Source organism: Falco biarmicus, chromosome 3 (assembly GCF_023638135.1).
Source record: "Falco biarmicus isolate bFalBia1 chromosome 3, bFalBia1.pri, whole genome shotgun sequence".
Taxonomy (NCBI): Eukaryota; Metazoa; Chordata; class Aves; order Falconiformes; family Falconidae; genus Falco; species Falco biarmicus.
This window is the reverse complement of record NC_079290.1, coordinates 59,897,034-59,913,693: the sequence shown is the minus strand read 5'-3', so window position 1 is coordinate 59,913,693 and position 16,660 is coordinate 59,897,034. Positions and strand designations below refer to the sequence as shown.

Below are 16,660 nucleotides of genomic sequence, written 5' to 3'. Positions count from 1 at the left end.
TCTTCATTGGCTCTCAACCACTTCACTTAACCAGCCACAGCTGCACCTTATCTACTTCAGCCAACCCGCTGCCCCTGAAGCCAACCCACAGTTGTATATTATCAATGCCAATTAACCCAGCTTCGTTCCTCTACACACCAGATGAAAGGAAAGGAAGAAAGGAAAGGTGACTTCAGATAGCTGCCATTTTAAGCTGTGTTCTCCTCAGTCACAGCTGGGAGTCTGAAGCCGGATATCAAATCATCATGTGATGGATAATAACAGCAGAACCAAGAATATGGTAACTACTAAACACCCCAACTACTCCCTGTAGCATTTAGTTAACAATACGGGCAAGAGCTAATTCACCATAACAGGACCACAGAGATCTCAGATAAGAATTACAGAAGGAGGTAAAGTGACATCTTTAAAATCACACAAATGTTTTGCCACAGAAAGTTAAAAATACAAAAGCTAGTTCGTGACTTAAAGCTATGGTACACCATGAGTAATAGAACTGCTAATCTTCTCTAAGTCTTACAGAGTTTGGCTGACGTTTCTAACTGAGCTTTGTCAACCCTGTACATATTCTTGGCTGCATAGACTCTAAAAAGTAATTAATATTGCTATGCAAATGTAGTAAATCATGTTTGAAAGCTCACATGCTCACATCAAATGAATACAACTAAGCTGTTGTGCCCTCTGTCATTGTGGCTACATGCTCCTCTTCCCACTCCTGCCTGGATAAGAGCCATGATCCATGATAGGAGGTGAAGATTCACCAGGCGTTCATCCATCTTTTAATGATCGTGTTAGATCTTTCACTCTGCAGGCGCTTTATGAATGTTGTGGAGCTGTAATGTTATCCTTCCCACGAGGACACCGAATTACTTATCCATGCTTTTGATATAATGCATCTTGGCTGAACTGTTGCAGCTCTCTCGTTCTGGAAGATTTCCAGTCAAGGGCTATATTTACGTCAGTTACAATTGATTCAAAATGCTTCCATAGGATCTTGAACAGGCTAACACATCTTCACGAGTTTAATCCAAAACAGGGACAATATATGTCTTTCCAGTAAAACAGGGGAATAATCATGCTTGTACCTCTAGTTCTTTGGCTTGAATTGGTATCCCTGGTTGGTATTCAGCCACTGCTTGGACCAATATCTTTTCCAGACTGCCAGACAGCTACACATTGTACTTCCAAAGGGACTAAGGTGGGCAGTCACCTCACTCCCATTTTCAGAAAAGACCGAAAGATTCAGGGGCACAAACCCTATGGATTTACAGGGAGAGTAAATGTTCCTGCACAGAAAGTCATTTTTGACTTAGGCTTTTAAGTCACAGAAGCACTTTTGAAAATTTGCCTTCATTACACTCTTTGTCCTTGGAGGAATTGTTTTCTGTGAGCATTAAGTTTGCACAGTTTTCTGGGATTTTGACCACCTAAATTCAAGCCTTATTTTTTAAATTTGGCTTTGATTAACACAGCTGTTATTTATTCTTTTGTTTGGCAGGAGTTTCTGCAAGACTGCCATAAAGTCAGCCTGTTTGTATTGTACTGTACTGTTAACCTCCTTTTCCTTTATGACATACATACACAATATCCTAAGGGGAAGATTACTATACATATATATGAATTCATACCCACGTATAAATATACGTATGAATACACAGCAAAGATGGGAACAAAGGGAGGGAATATTTTAGTAATCTCCTAAAAGCTTTTGTGAAAAAGTCTAGATAACACATAAAATGGAATGTTTTGTATGGTAGGAACCAGGGGATCAACATTAATTTGCTGCTTAATGGAAGTGTAATTCAAGATAAGAGCAGAATAGATCTTATTCAAAGCAGTTGGAATCATTTGGGTGGGAGAAAGATCTGTCAAATTAAGAGGCTGCTGTATCATTATGAACCCTTACACATAGCTTACCACCTAAGGTTTTCCAGAATAATGCATCTGAAGAGACTTTGTGATAAGAATTAATTAAAAGAGTTGAAAATGCAACATCACTTAGAGTTGTTAGGTTAATTTTCATCATAGTTTGGTCATTATCTTAAAACAGCATCAGCAGCAGAGAATTCCTAGCTATCTGGAAACATTTACATTGCTGTGCCTCACAGAGGCTTTCCGAACGAGGAATCACTTTGTAATTGCCCTGCAAAGCCCTGCCTGAAAAAGCCTTAACTCCCAAGAGTGAGCTGCCTTTTCATTGCATGGACAGGATCACTTCACTGAGAAGAAACAGGAGCAAACCTGGTGATGGGAGATCCCTCAGAATTCTTCCATTCAGATGAAAAAGGAGGCACAAAATCACAAAAAGCAGTTTGGACAATAATTTATGCCAGCAAGCCCTAGCTGCCTTCCTGACAGCACACTGCTGAAACTCATCATGACACTGTATTTGCTGAGGAAACCGTTAGTGCTAGAAGTATAAATGTCCAGTAGGAATTTCACAATAATCCTGCTGATCTGATTCTCTTTTCTAAACAAATCAATCAAGGATCTAGGTAGCAAAAGTAAAATCTGCAGGGCTGTTGGCTGCCTGGATTTCCTTTCAGTAAGACTTCATGTTTGACAAAGGAAAATGAAAGTACTTGCTCTTTCATCCTGATCAAAGTAAATTAAAATGTATTATGTACTCGTCAGATTGCACCACGATCATCATATTGTGCTTCTCTGCAGCATCTGATGCCATTGCAGACATTCCTTTGGTCCCCAGTATAGGCCTCATGCTGCCCCTACACAGGGAATAGCAGGGGAAGAAATCCTTGAAAAGTTTTCCCCAAGGCAAGGAGTCCTGTTTCTGCTGGTGGTCATGACCCCATCTCATGATATTTTGCTGCAGGGGGACTTCGGAACCAGAAAGGTTGCACTGGCCATTTCAGCGTGTGCAAATGGCCATGGAGCAAGAATTGCTAAAAGCAACTCCCTGAACACTCCTGATGTTTGCTCTGGAGGTGCAGAGCTGTGAGAGCCCTGCCAGCCAGCCAGTGGGAGAGAAATCCTCTGGAATCCCTCCTCTCATCCAGTGAGGGTTGAGAGAGCCTGTTTGTGAGTACTGGGTCGATGGTCTATTGTTTGCATGTAGTTAGAATACATAAACAGGCTTTCAGTTTCCTCAAAGCAATGTGGACAAGTCCTAGTTTCCAGCTCCCTTAAATTTCTCCAGCTTTCATAACTGGGTAAGCAGTTTAGCTGTTCTTCACCACCAGTCCTCTGCTGCCCTGGATTTTAATCTGGTTACTAGACATAAGCACCTTCAAACCGAAAGCAACCACTAGAAAGAGCCTGCGCTTCCTGCAAATCCCTGCCGGCCAAGTCTACAGAACTGAGCCAGATTTGAGCACAATTTGAAAAATGTGGATTAGGATAATGCATTTGTGAATGCAGAAGTACTTAGTATCATTTAGCCACGTCATCCGTATGAACACATCACTTGAATTGTTAGACCTGGCTTTCCTCCTGTGGAATGGTATAAGACATAATTTTTTTCTTTCCTTATAGTTAGGTTAATATAAAGCTCTGCTTGTGCAAGTTAGTCTGGTCATGACACTTAGCTGAAATACACATAATTATCAAAAACATCTACATGACATCAGAAGGCAAAAGTTGAAAAAGGCAAATTTCTGACCCCAAATCAAATGAAAGCAAAAATAGGAAAAACTGATTATTCCAATTTGAAGTAAAGATTCTGCTCCCTCTGGAACATTATTCCAATGGAACACATCTTTAAACAGAACAAAAGGTGAAACAATTTATATTGTAACAAAGTATAATTTTCCAGAAGAATGCCTTGTTAATAAAACCTTAAATGGGCTCGTGTTAATAGATTCTTGAGGTGTATTTTCATACAGCTTGAGTCAATGCAAAGCACGCGTATGCCCATCCTGCAGCTGCCTTTGCTTGCACTGTGTCCAGTTGTTTTTCGACAGTGGATAATTTTTTTTTGTCTCTCCCCCCTCCTTCCTGACTGGTAAAGCTGGAAAATTCCACTAGTGATAACTCTGACAGCTTGCTCCCCCTCCTGTCGTTTCTCATTTAAGAAAACAAGAGGGAGGGAACAGGGTCTGGAAGGCTGAGAAGTTACTGATTTAGTAAATTCGACAAGTCTTACCTCAGAGCAGAATAAAGCCTTGGTGTTATCCTTAAGGGAGCAGAGTCGAGTCCTTCTGAAACCCAACTTCTTCATGCTTTTAGTAGCAGTGAGTCCCTCCTCAGCCTATGATCACCAAGTTGCATATTCTGGGAGCTATCTGACAGCCTGTGATAGGATATTCTGCCTCTAGCCATACAAAGGCTGTGGGAACAAAGAGTGGTGGAGCTTCTGGCCCTTGTAGGAAACAGACTGACACTGCTCCATCACTATTTAAAGAGTAGATGCCTTCAGGATAAATCCTCTTAGTGTGTTTTCCTGTTTGTGTCAGAACTTAAACCTTTTATCCTTTTCTTAAGAGGAGAAATAAAAAAGTAATCACCACTAAGCTGCACTGTAATTCAGGAGAGTCCCTGTGGAGTCGCTCAGAAAAAGACAGAGGCAATTTATGTGTTTTCTGCTAAAGGGATATGAGACACCACCATTAGCATAATGCAAAAAATCATAAATGACCAGATGCCAATGAGTGAGGATCTCTCTCTGCACAGAAGTGGCTGCTCCACCCAGAGCAGCAGCATAGCGCACAATGTCAGCGAGGAAGCATGATGCCAGAGCACAGCTGTTAAGAAATCAAATATTTATGGAGAAGCCTTTTTTGCTTTTCCTACAGTGGGATGATCAGTGGGAGGCACAGATGAATGCTGAAAAAAAGCATGCACCAGGTTCTGTATGAACAGTGGCCCTGAAATGGGTTTTGGCCGCAAAATAGGTAGCCTTGAAATTTGGGGGTGATCTTGAGCTGCAGCTGGGGGATGAGAAAACACACTGCAAAAAGTTCCCTACCACAGGCTGTTAATGCCATTAAAGGAGCCCTAAGAAATAACTCTTAGGCATGGAAAACATATGATATGGTCAAACTTTGCGCCCTCCACCAAACCTTTGTTTATCCATTGAAATGCTTAAACTGTTCTGTCAAATTTACAGCATTCCTGTCATCATTCCTCCAGCCTGAAACACAGGAGGAAAAGTTGACTTTCTGGTTATAAGCTTTTTGATATCCTTCACTTCCTCCAAAGACATGACTAAAGCCCTTCAGCAGAATAAAGGGAAAAGAAAGCCTGTTATTTAATCAGAGAAAGGAGGGGGGGAAAAAAGGCTGAAACAAAGAAAAGAGAAGGGAAAGGACTTCCTGAATCAGACACACATTTCCTAAGGGTAGAGAAAAGAGTAAAACCAGAAGTAGTTTGGTTTTACAGTTCATCTTGAAGTTAAATTTGCTTTATGTTTTAAACTTGACTTAATGTCATCTTTCTATTTCTTCTGGTGAACTTCTAGGTTTATGTAAATCCTTGAAAATTCTGAAAACTTCCAGTCATTTACCATTGCCTGTAGGTCTGTTTAGGGACTGGTAGATTGTGCTTTAAAGGATGAACTGCAGGGAAGAGCGTGGCTCAGGAATTTGGTAGTAGACTGGGGCTGCCAATGCTACAAATCCAGCTGATGGTAGTGACCAGAAACTGCTTGGCAGCTACTGCTGCTTTGCCTGAAATTATATACTGATGCTAGTCTGTATCACCCTGACTAAACACCTCCACCTCCACTAAATACCTTCTACAGGCATTCAGAGGCAACCTCTAGGATGAATAGTCATGAGACTGACCTCCCCGCTTCCTTCAAGGATGTCCTCTCCCTCTTTTTAGCTAAGTGATACAGTGCTGCCACTAGTACAGTCCTTGAGTTGTTTCTGCATTAAGACATTAAAGTAATTTTTAAACCTAATTCTAGGCTTTGTCTGAACAGTCAAATAAATACAGTTTTAGGATTACTTTTTCCCAAAGGTGCTCTCTGATGGAATTTAATCAAGCCTTGGTAACAGCGACTTAGTTTTTCCTAGAAATTAAGGTGAGATTTGGTTGCATTTAGTAAATATAAAGGTGTGTTCCCATTTGCAACCCAGGTCCCTTGCAGCTTGCTGTTGGGAGGGAGGGGAGGAAGCGGAGGTCAGCCCACTTGCAGCAATTCACAATGAACATATCTTCACTCTGGCTGCTGTCGGAAATTAAAAAATTCCTTGTGTTTCACTAAGTGCTGGATCCTCTCATCTAACATTAAATGTTGAACTGGGTTGTGTGTATTAGGAACCTGCTTGCCACGGGCTCCTGATTACAGACAGTGGAAAGAAGGTCACCTCCAAAGAGCAATTCAGCTCATCTATGGATGAGATGTCTCTCTTGCTGTCCATAAAGGGAGAGGACAGTGAGGGACTCACCAAAGAACTGTTAAATGCTGGAAGTGGCTAAGTGCTCCCTGGGCGTTAAGTACACTTAAAATTAAGGTAACTGTGACCCTCTCCTTGCAGTGTCCTTGCACTTAACATATTTTACCTCCAAAATATAGTATTTTCCTTAATAACATTTTAAACAGACCTTTAGGTTAAAAGTCTTGCCATGAAACTACGTAAATATCTTTAAATACCGATTTTTGCCCTTGGTCTTTCTGGACCAGCACAATGGTAAGCCCTAATCACAGCTGTCCTAGGAAAAATAAACAGTGGTGAACTCGTATACACAGGTGTCCCACTGAAGCCAGCGGGGATTTGCATGACACAGAGATCTACCTGCACTGGTGGCTTTATTCATATTTGAGTATTCTGTTCCACGGTTTGTACAACAGTAGTTCTGCACTAATTCCTATATCAGACACAACGATGAAATATTTCAGCAGATATACTGAATGTCATACAACTGATAAATACTGGTGCATGGTTTCATGATATTATTTTTCTAAAGTTAAATGCTGAGACTTAAAATAGGTCTTCTGTTGACTCCATTTTATGATTGCAGTTAATAGACAGATTATCCTTTCAATAGACCAATGTTCAAGATTTTTGCTGCATATGGATGTAAGAACCAGTCATAAACATTTAGCTATGTAAATAACTGAATCTTCAGGGCTTTGGCCAAACAAATAATTAAACAAAATCTTCATTTAATCTGAAACAAAGCCATTTTCTTTTCTTGTAGAAAGTCAGAAGAACAATAAACAGTTTGATCTCAGACATTTGTTTTACTTTTCTGTTGAAAGTTAAATCCACATAAATTAGAAACAAAGAAGTTCATTTAGGAGACGTTGCAATGAAAAGTTTCAGCTTTTTCTGATTTTGCCTGTTTTTTTCTTGGCTCTGTCAATTATTTTGATAAACCTAAATTTCCCCCCCCCCCAAAAAAAAAAAAAAAGTTTGGGTTTGTTTTTTTTTTTGTCCCACTTCTAAATAGTCTCCTGTTTTAACAGGTCACTGCTGCTGGGGATCAGCTTTAAGGACTTGTCTAACTGATGTCATATGGCAAGCATGAAAATAAAACTACAAGGAAGGAACTGGAAGAATTATCATTGGATTAATTATTCCACAGAAATTAAATTGGCATGATCATAATCATGTGGTGGTTTCTTCTGAAACATGACTGCTATTTCCAGGGACTCTATATATTGATCTATTCCAGCTGTTAGTGAGCAAAAATAAGAGGCTCTTCTCCAAGCTGGATTTTACATTAACACTGGGATACATTAAGCACACATGCTCCAAATCTGGCTCGTTTTTCATGGTAGAAAAATGGCAATGTCCTAAAACTTAATAAGTGATGTATTTGAAAGCAACTATGTGGATAGAAAGAAAATAGTCATTCATGGCCAAGCAGTGCCGACTTGACATCAGCTCTTCAGATGCCATAAAAGATTAAACCTTCTCTTAGGAGATCTCTAAAGATCTGCTTTTTCTGTCTGGGCTTTGGTGGGGGATCTGTGAAATTTCCTACCTACATTCATGATCGATTAAGATTTAATTGTGGTGTTAGCTCTGCCTAGGAGACCATTAATTTACAGAATAAGGATTTTTCAAAAGAAACTACTTAACCTCAAGACCATTTAGTCATAAAACCAGTCAGGCAAGGAAAGAGGGTTTACAGAGCATGACAAAAGAAGGATTGCAAAATGTGCACTGCCAATGTATGAAAACTGTGGAACAGAGAAACCCTTGCAGTGCCTGTAGGAAGGGTTTTGTTTTGCAACGCCTTGTGCCTTACAGGAGGCTCGCGGCTGGCTGCTGAGCTGGGTTTCACAAATACGCTGAGGCGGCATTCTTTATCTGCAGTAATGCTCGGTGTCAGCTGCGAAGGTCACCTTGACAAATGAACTTGTCTGCTGGAAAAAACCCTCCTCCACTAGTAAATTAACAGGAAGGGACTGAGCTTGTTTTCCAGTGCCCGTTGCAATAGCCACAAACCAGGGCCATATGTACACTGGAAACAGTATGTGGAGCTGTGTGATGCAAAAGCGGTTTTTTGTGCTGAATTTACAAACACAGAGGTTTTTCTCAGGTGTGTCTGATCTTTGCAGAAACACTATTTCTCACCTTAATTTTCAGCCATCTGGTAACTTTTGACATTATCCTATTAGGTGCCTCAAACAAAAGCCTGTCTTACTTCTTGCATTAAATTGTATCATAGAGAAGCTGTTAATTATCCTAATCCCAAGGATTTACAGTATAATTCCCTAGGGAAGCCACTTACTGTCCCTTAAAACCCTCATTTAATAAAAAGCTAAACCAAGAAGTCCAAGAATAAAAAGATGACAGTCTGGTGGAAGAGTCACTGAGTGAGGAGGACATGAATAATAAACTGTATCAGTCACCTGGCAAGAAGATGAAAATAATTACTTGTTAATATCTCTGAATTTCAATGTATTTTCACTTAGAAAGAAGGACCTGAGCTGATAGCCTGTAATGGTACCATTTCATACATTTGCCACGACCAATTTTTGGCTTTTTCTCTGCTGCAGCAACAGCCTGACCATGCTCACACCCCAAGCCAGGTGTGGCCCTGAAGAGGCTTTTCTAAGAACAGTTTGGATCACCCAAGAGGAGTGAAATTCTGACCCTTAAAAGTAATCTTTTTCAATGATTCCTCCTCATTGTGCTTTTTCTCAGCCCAAACCATCTTTCCAAACTGGTCTTTCTGCTATTTTTTCTCCCTGATGTCGCTCCATGTCTTTGACGCACAGGGAAATGTTAGGGGTAGGGTTCCTGCAGTCTAAATTGATTGCCCGCCTTTCTTCTCCAAAACAAGAATATTCATAACATATGATGTGGGCTGAGGGTTCAAAGAATATTATAAAGAATATAGAAAACACAGAATGCATGACATCAAGGCCTGAAGGGTTACTGCAGCTTGAGTAAAAACAGAGGAACGTTGTCTAAACCCAAACAAAGCCAAGCAACGAGTAAAAGCCACGACTTATGATTGCCAAATGTAAGACATTTATCCCCCCTCCTCCCTCAGATGTTAACCAAGCACTGCTAAACTAACTACAGCTAAACCACTGTAATGTATCAGAGATATTTTTATGCTAACAGATGTTCTTCACTACTGTGACTTTAAATGTAACTGTAACTGCCAAGTTCATATTTGGCCAGTAACCTTTATTTTAAGAACTGGGGTGCGTTTCAGCTGAGTTTCTAATAGTCTGTCGACCAATTCACTTTTCCATGGAGGTGAGGATTTAATATGAACAAAACATCTTACTAGTTTCACCCATTAGGTAATGTTAATTTAATCAGCAATATTACTTGAAGGGAATTGTAAATCATGAAATGTGTTCCAGTAAAAAAATCCCTAACTAAATAGGCATTACATCTGAAAATTCTGTCGGACACAAATAGACAAAGGAAAAAAGGAGTTCTTACTTTCTATACATAATTACAGCTCTGAATACGCTTAATCAACTATAAATGTCCAATCTCCAAAATTCATTCCTTTAAACAGAAACATACATAATTCAAAGACATATCTAACTATCCCATGTAACATAAATATTAGGTTAGTCTAAAATTTTGTTAATTATTTGACATGAAATCAGAACTGGACTCAGCAGTCAGGCAGAATTCGGGATGCCTGTCTTGTACAGTGCAGCAAAAAAGAGGGTGGGAGAGAAGAAAATTTTATTAGGAAGTTCAGAAGAAGGAATCCATGTTAACCACTCCACTGTTAATCATCACAGACATTTCAACGTAAAAAATAAAATGTGAGAAATTTGAAAATACTAGTGTAAGATAAAAAAAATGAAAGAAAAAAAGCAGCAGCCCATCTCAAAAGTAAATTCAATACTATTGTTAACCACCACCTCAAATGGCATTAAAAGAGTGAGAGTAGCTGAGGCCACACATGTCCCTTGCTTGGTTTCAATCCAGAGACCTAAAGCCCACCATGTTTAGCACTCAGCACACTCAGTGTAGCCTAAACCACATCCATGCTGCCTAAGGAACCAAGACCATTGCTAGCACTGCTGAAAGTGGTGTTTTGCCATTACTTGTGCAGACCTGAATGGCTGCAGTGGGTGCAAGGTAGTGGAGACTCAGGGCCCCCAGAGGCACTTCTGTCTGTTTGGGAAATAGGCATAGTCAATTGAATTTTCAAATGAAAACGCTCTCATGAGCCTGAACGAAATCCTGCTTGGTTTCAAGATCAAGGTTTCTATCAAGATTTAGAAATCTCTGGTTTCAACAACATTGCCCAAGCAAGGTATACCCAGACCCATGGTTTTCATGAACAGCAAAATACAGAAGAGCACTTCTTCAGGGCCAGCCATTACCTGACATTTCCAGATTTTCTTTCTCAGTCCCTCTCATGCTTGCACAAATCCAGCTGGGAGGCTCGAGGACACCAGCCGTTTGACAATGTCACAGGTTTCATGTAGTCCTGTAAGAAGTTTTTCTGACAGTTCTTTCCTCTTGCAACACTCCTTCTTGCATCAAAGCACTTTAGCTCCCTGTTGTTCATGTAACAGCTGGTACTGACCCCAGCACCAGAGCTGTCACCAGCAGGGCTTTTTTTGGCATTGGCAAGAAAAAGAAGAATGCTGAATATGACTAATAGAAAGTGCTGGATCAGAGAGGGGGAAAATTCAAGATATTTGATAAAGAGATGGTGTTGCAAAAAGGCTTTCCTGGCAACACTGTCAAAACTGCAATAACAGCCTCCTTTGCCAGCTGTTGCAATTGCAGGCAGCGCTGTTCAGATGCTCTGAGAGGTAAGTGTTTTACGTGGCCCCAGTTCCTGTTTTTCTGCAAATTTTTACGAGCTGAGAGGACAACTTGTGTCTTACAGGACATGCATTATTAACTTATTTAGTGGTGGGTTATGGCAGACAGGGAAAAGCATTTGTTTTCAAGGGGAGGCAGTGAAATATGGCAATGTCACCCACACAGGACACATACAAGTGCTATCTGATGGAGACGCCCCTTACCCCCTGCCCAAGCAGCATCCCTATCCAGGCTCTGGGTGTAAGAGACCTGTCAGGAAATCCCATGAGGCCATGACACAATGCTGTGTCTAGTATTCTGGCCCAATTCCTGCGTACATCAAGGCCCGTTTACAGTGCCCGTGAAATTTTAGTCTGCTGCTTGTGTGACCTCTGCTCATTGTGTTTGTTTCTGTCACTGTGAAAACCTTGGTGTTATTATTATTATTATGCACTGGAGGTGTGATTCAGAAGCAAAAACCTCCTGGGTGCTGTGCTTTGTACCAGCTATGCTAAAAAGTGTTGTTTACCGACAGGAGCCTGCAGCCCACTCTGCCCATGTGGAGCATTGTGCTTCCTGGCCATGTCCTGATTGCAGTTCAGGCAGAAAATATTGTTTTATACTGCTAAGATAGCTATATTTCAGAGATAGAGTTGCTTCTTTCTCACTACATAAACTCAGAAAGTTAGGGATATAAGAAAAGCATAATAACAACAACAAAAGGCCAGTCTTTCCCATATTCAATTACATGGCAATTTTAAAGCTGCCGTCTTGGGTCCTACAAGGCATAGCGCTCTGGTCCAGTGAAGAATTATTTCTAGCCTCAGAGGGTATGGATATGTGTGCAGACATACAAGGCCTTAATCTAATCAATGATCCAGGTCTATACTTTGCCTTTTTTAGGCCCTAGGTCAATTTTATAACTGAGGAAAAGAGGTAAATGTTTGTGCTTTTTTTCCATTTTTTTTTTTTTCCTTTCTGGCAGGCTGCTTAGAAAATGTAGCAGCTATTTGAAGATGGATGGAGGTCCTGGGCCGGTAAAATTTTGTTGTGAGGGAAGTAGAGAGTGAGCACGGGACACGTGAGGGGTGGTGTTCCTGTGGAGTGTGGTTTTCCACATGGCTAAAATACTGGGAGTCTGCACTTCGGTACTACAGCTGATGCACTGCAGGAGGATAACACACCACACACACAGGAATACGTCTGTGAATGCACAAATGGGTATGAAGCACAGGAAAGACCATATGATGGTGAATGTGTACACCTCAAGGATTTTTGAAGCACTGAGTAATGATCAGCTGATAGGGGAATTGTGCAGCCTGACCCTGAAACTGAAACCTTGAGCAGATTTGCCGTAGCAGCAAAAAGTGTCTCTACTTGCTTCATCATCACTTTCTCGTTACAGTCTTCAGACTAGTTACAATTCTGGCTACAAAATTTGAAAAATTATTTAGGAATTGTAATTTACAGCAGCTTTATGCAAAGATTCATTATTATTGGAAAAAGATGGAAGTTGAGTGCACTGAAGGTGCACATCGTGGTGAAGCTGTGTTTAGGGTTATTGAAGTATTTCATGCAGTGTATGCTGACAGGCACACCATGAGTCCTGTTTTCTAGGGATTTCTTTGATTTGATTTAATAGCTCATTGCCCCTTTGGAATATATACTGACAATGCCTAAGGATTTATTACGCATTGTCCCTTCTGGTCTATAGTTGAAGTTTTTCTTTTTCACAGCTGAGAAAAAGGAGTTTTGAGTAACTCCAGGTAGGACCTCAGTTCAGGCTGAAACACTATCCCTGGAGTTCCCTCAGAAGCCAGTGGTCTACACTGGAGTTTCCACAGTGGGCAGTCAGTGGCCTAACCACTTGTTAATATGATTAATAGCTTGGCATTAACTATTTAGAATAAAAAAGAAAAAAAATGTGAGGGTTGGAGTAGGGTGGGGAAGGAAAAAAACCAGTCAGAAATGCCAGGGCTTAGAGCTGGAAAGAGGTTTTTTTCTGCAAACCAGAAAAATTAAACAAGGGCTGATTCCTTTGAGGTGCTCAGGATGTTGACCACAACCCAGTAAGGCACTTAACGTTAAGCGTGCCTTGGAGAGTGCCATAGTGAACACCTGAGCACCAAGTACTCAGCTGGATCAAGCTCCAAACAGGGACCAGACATAAACCAGATGGTATTATGTTAGCTTTGCCATATTAATAAGCTCTTTGATTTGCATTTTAATATCTTTCTCTCTAATTTTCCCCTTTCTTGTGTTGCCTTTTCTATAAAACCATCTGTACAAGCACTGGGAGAGGAGGGTAACGTACTGAAATCACCCCCTATCCCTTTTTCACAAGCATGGAGTTAAAGCAAGAGCTGGGAAAAGTGCTGTTTGTTTTTAACTTTGACTTAAACCGTCAGTGCTTGGACAAGGACCATCAAGAGTCTGGAGCTGCTGAAGGAAGGAAAATGCTCTGTCCTCTAATGAGTTCCCCAAATGTGTGTTGTGAACATGCCAGTGTTTGATCGCATCGGTGCCTGTATTAGAGGTTATTCCAATGCCTTGTGGGTTTTTGGGGATGGGGGCAGATAGGATAGTTAAGCAGGGGCAATGGGAGACAGTTGTCTGCCTGTTCATAAGCCAGGTTCAAACTGAATGAAGCAAGATTGCTGCCATGTAGTGCTCAGCATGTATCCGCCGAGGTCACCTGCCAGAAGGCAGTGGGAAGAAAATAAAACTCTAGTTGCTGCTTTGTTTTTTTAAACAAGTTCCTGGCTTTCCACTTCTTCCTTTCCAGAACAGTTACAACTATCTCCAGAACTTCCTCCAACGTGTGATTTGTGCAGATGCCAGCTTTTACATGGATGTTTTTGAAACTGGGCTCTACCCGACTGGAAGCTGTCCTAGCTGGAGCCACTTTCCTGCAGGGAGGGCATGGCAAGCAGCCCAGGTGGGACATGTGCCTCTGCCTCTGCACTGCTGGCACTGCTGACTCTCAAGACAGAGCAGTCTGAGCTCAAGTCTGAGCCCTGGAGCCTGAATCAGGGCAAGCTGACCAGCTGCCAGACAGGTTAGGGGTATTTCTGCTTGTGCAGCCTGCAGCCATCACTTGTGCTGGAGCTGTGCGTGCATGTGGGTTGTGCAGTGAGACTTGAGAAGAAATTTCTGTGATCATTTTAGCATTTGAGCAACTTGGAAAGGAGTTGACAGAGGCGCCAGGTCTTTGCTTTCATGGCTGCATTAATCTTCTCCTGGACTTGGAGAGAAATTTTAAATGAATTTAACATATGTTCTCAAAAAGCTTTATTCCTCAAAGTTAATTGTGCTGTGGATCCTGCACCGATGAATGATAATGCCAGTGAAATGGCCAACACAAATCTAACTTTGCTCGATCATCGTTCTAGTGAGGATGCCTGATGCTGTGTTGTTATTTGAGAACTTGACAGTTGATTAACAAGGCCCAGAACTTTTGAGATACATGGTTTTAAAAAAATTTTGTTTCCTTCCTCAGAAGGAGGGGGACAGGACAGGAGGAAGCACTCATGCCCCTTTTTCATATCTATGCATTATCCAAGAAAATTTATTTCGTAGGAGTAGTTATGGAGTTCTTTTGGTCCAGGGGGAAGACTTTCAGATATATATCATTTTAAGAACTGAGACAAATAACGTTATCACTACTGCTGGAAAAGTTCCTGGTTAGCCACTGAGCTGTATTAACTATCGTGAAAGTTTAGTCCATGGCAAATGTGGCATAATTCAGACTTATTCTGCCATGAAAGAAATAAAAGAGCAGTTGAGTTACTTTTTATTTGCCCCACACTGAGAGCAGGTCCCTGGACAGTTAGAAAAACCCACAGTGTGAGTGGTGGCTTAAGTCGTTGCAACTTGCTTGTTTCCGAGTTAGACCTGGAGGGAATTAAAGTAGTCTGGAGATAGCCGACTACCAGAGAGTGCTTGGTGGGAATTTGACAATAACTCTTGATCAACCAAGGAACAAACTGAAATGAAGCCATTTTGTATATGTGAACTGCCTGTTCCTCTAAAGTTTCCTCCAGAAAACGCTCACATAGATGCAGTGGTCATAACTCCAGAAGGTACACAAGTCTGTGGGCAGCTATCTTGTTTGTTTTCCCTACAGTTTCTGTCCATATGTTGGCCACAGGCAGAGCTATAGTTTTGAAAACTGACAGGGAAAAGTGTTCTGGCCTCACTGTAACACCTTGAGGCAATGATCTGAGCTGAGAGATAGGTCAGGAGAACCCCAGAGCACCCTGTGGTATACCCTACGGTCAGGCTTATAAGTTGCCTGTGTCTGTCCGCCATCAGCAACCAGCCAATGCTATTAATTATCCCAGGTGTCCATCTGTGACAGAAGTACAATTCAACATTTTTATATAGCACATTTCTGTATGAAACATAATAATAACAACAACAATAATAACAATAACGACAACAACAACAACAACAACAACAACAACAATAATAATAATAATAATAATATGGGAATCAGGCCCATCAAACACCTCAGGAAGCACAGGACAAGCGCTACCAAGATACCAAGAATAAGTTTATGATGAAGTTTGTGTACAATGAAAAATAGACAACCACAGCAACTCAAAGGATCCACAGAGTTGCTCTCATTATTTATCTTGTCATTAGGGTTAAAATGAGCCCATCTATCAAAAGGTGTTCTAAGTGCTTAGAAATACAGCAAATCAGAAAACTTGCTATGGTGCAGACAGTATAATTATAATTATATATATATATAAAATATGTATAATTTCCACTCAAGATATTATCTGATCTGTTTCTTCATGCAAAATATACTAATTTCATTTTCATTAGGCAAACACTGGAACATAGCATAAGGTCACAGCTAACCAAGAAGCTACTGTCTTATCATAATTTCCAGGGAAGCAGGACTTTCCGATTTACATATTGTATAGGATAATGGTCAGAACTCAAATACACTGTAATAAATAATTTGACCGTAGTCATTTCAAGGGTTGCATCAAAGAAATGTACAGACTTGACCTTTCAAAAAAGTTCTCCCATCATATCTGCTATGAATGTATATTTTCTTATGCTTGCTTTGCTGAAATGCCTAGTGATACCAGTGTGTTTCAGTTACTTGCTTTCTGAGTAACTAGTTTGATTTCAATAATCAGTATTGAATATTCCAGTCACAAACTTACTTTTCCATATAATCCAATTACAGAACTTTTCAACAGCTTTGATTTCAATAAGTGCACGATTAAATCAGTAATTTAAATAAAACGCCACATTAAAACTAAATGTTGAAGTTGAGAGTAAGTTTCAGCTAAAGAATTTCACGTGATCTTCCATGCACTTTCATCGTGGGTTTAGTCTATCCTTCACTTTACCACTTACTAATTGAAGAGTATATCTACTCAGCAAGTTCTCTTCCAACGCTGTTAACATTTCTCATTTTCAAAAACCAACTAGCCACATTTTTATTGATGACAAGAAAAATGCAAGAAAACCCTCATTTGCCTAGC

The 16,660-nt window shown here is 40.6% G+C and overlaps 1 protein-coding gene across 2 annotated transcripts in view; it reads right to left on the bottom strand.

The window, feature by feature from the left end:
- The window catches only part of ARHGAP28 (Rho GTPase activating protein 28), an 80,262-nt gene that overhangs the window by 50,115 nt on the left and 13,487 nt on the right, over positions 1 to 16,660 (bottom strand). Inside the window, exon 1 of one of the 2 annotated variants that reach the window (XM_056331445.1) lies at positions 4,103 to 4,383. The exons of the other annotated variant lie outside the window; for it this stretch is intronic. The gene's annotated coding sequence lies outside the window, so the exon portion shown is untranslated. Of the gene's footprint in view, positions 1 to 4,102; positions 4,384 to 16,660 lie in introns of those variants that run through there. 2 annotated transcript variants of the gene reach the window in all.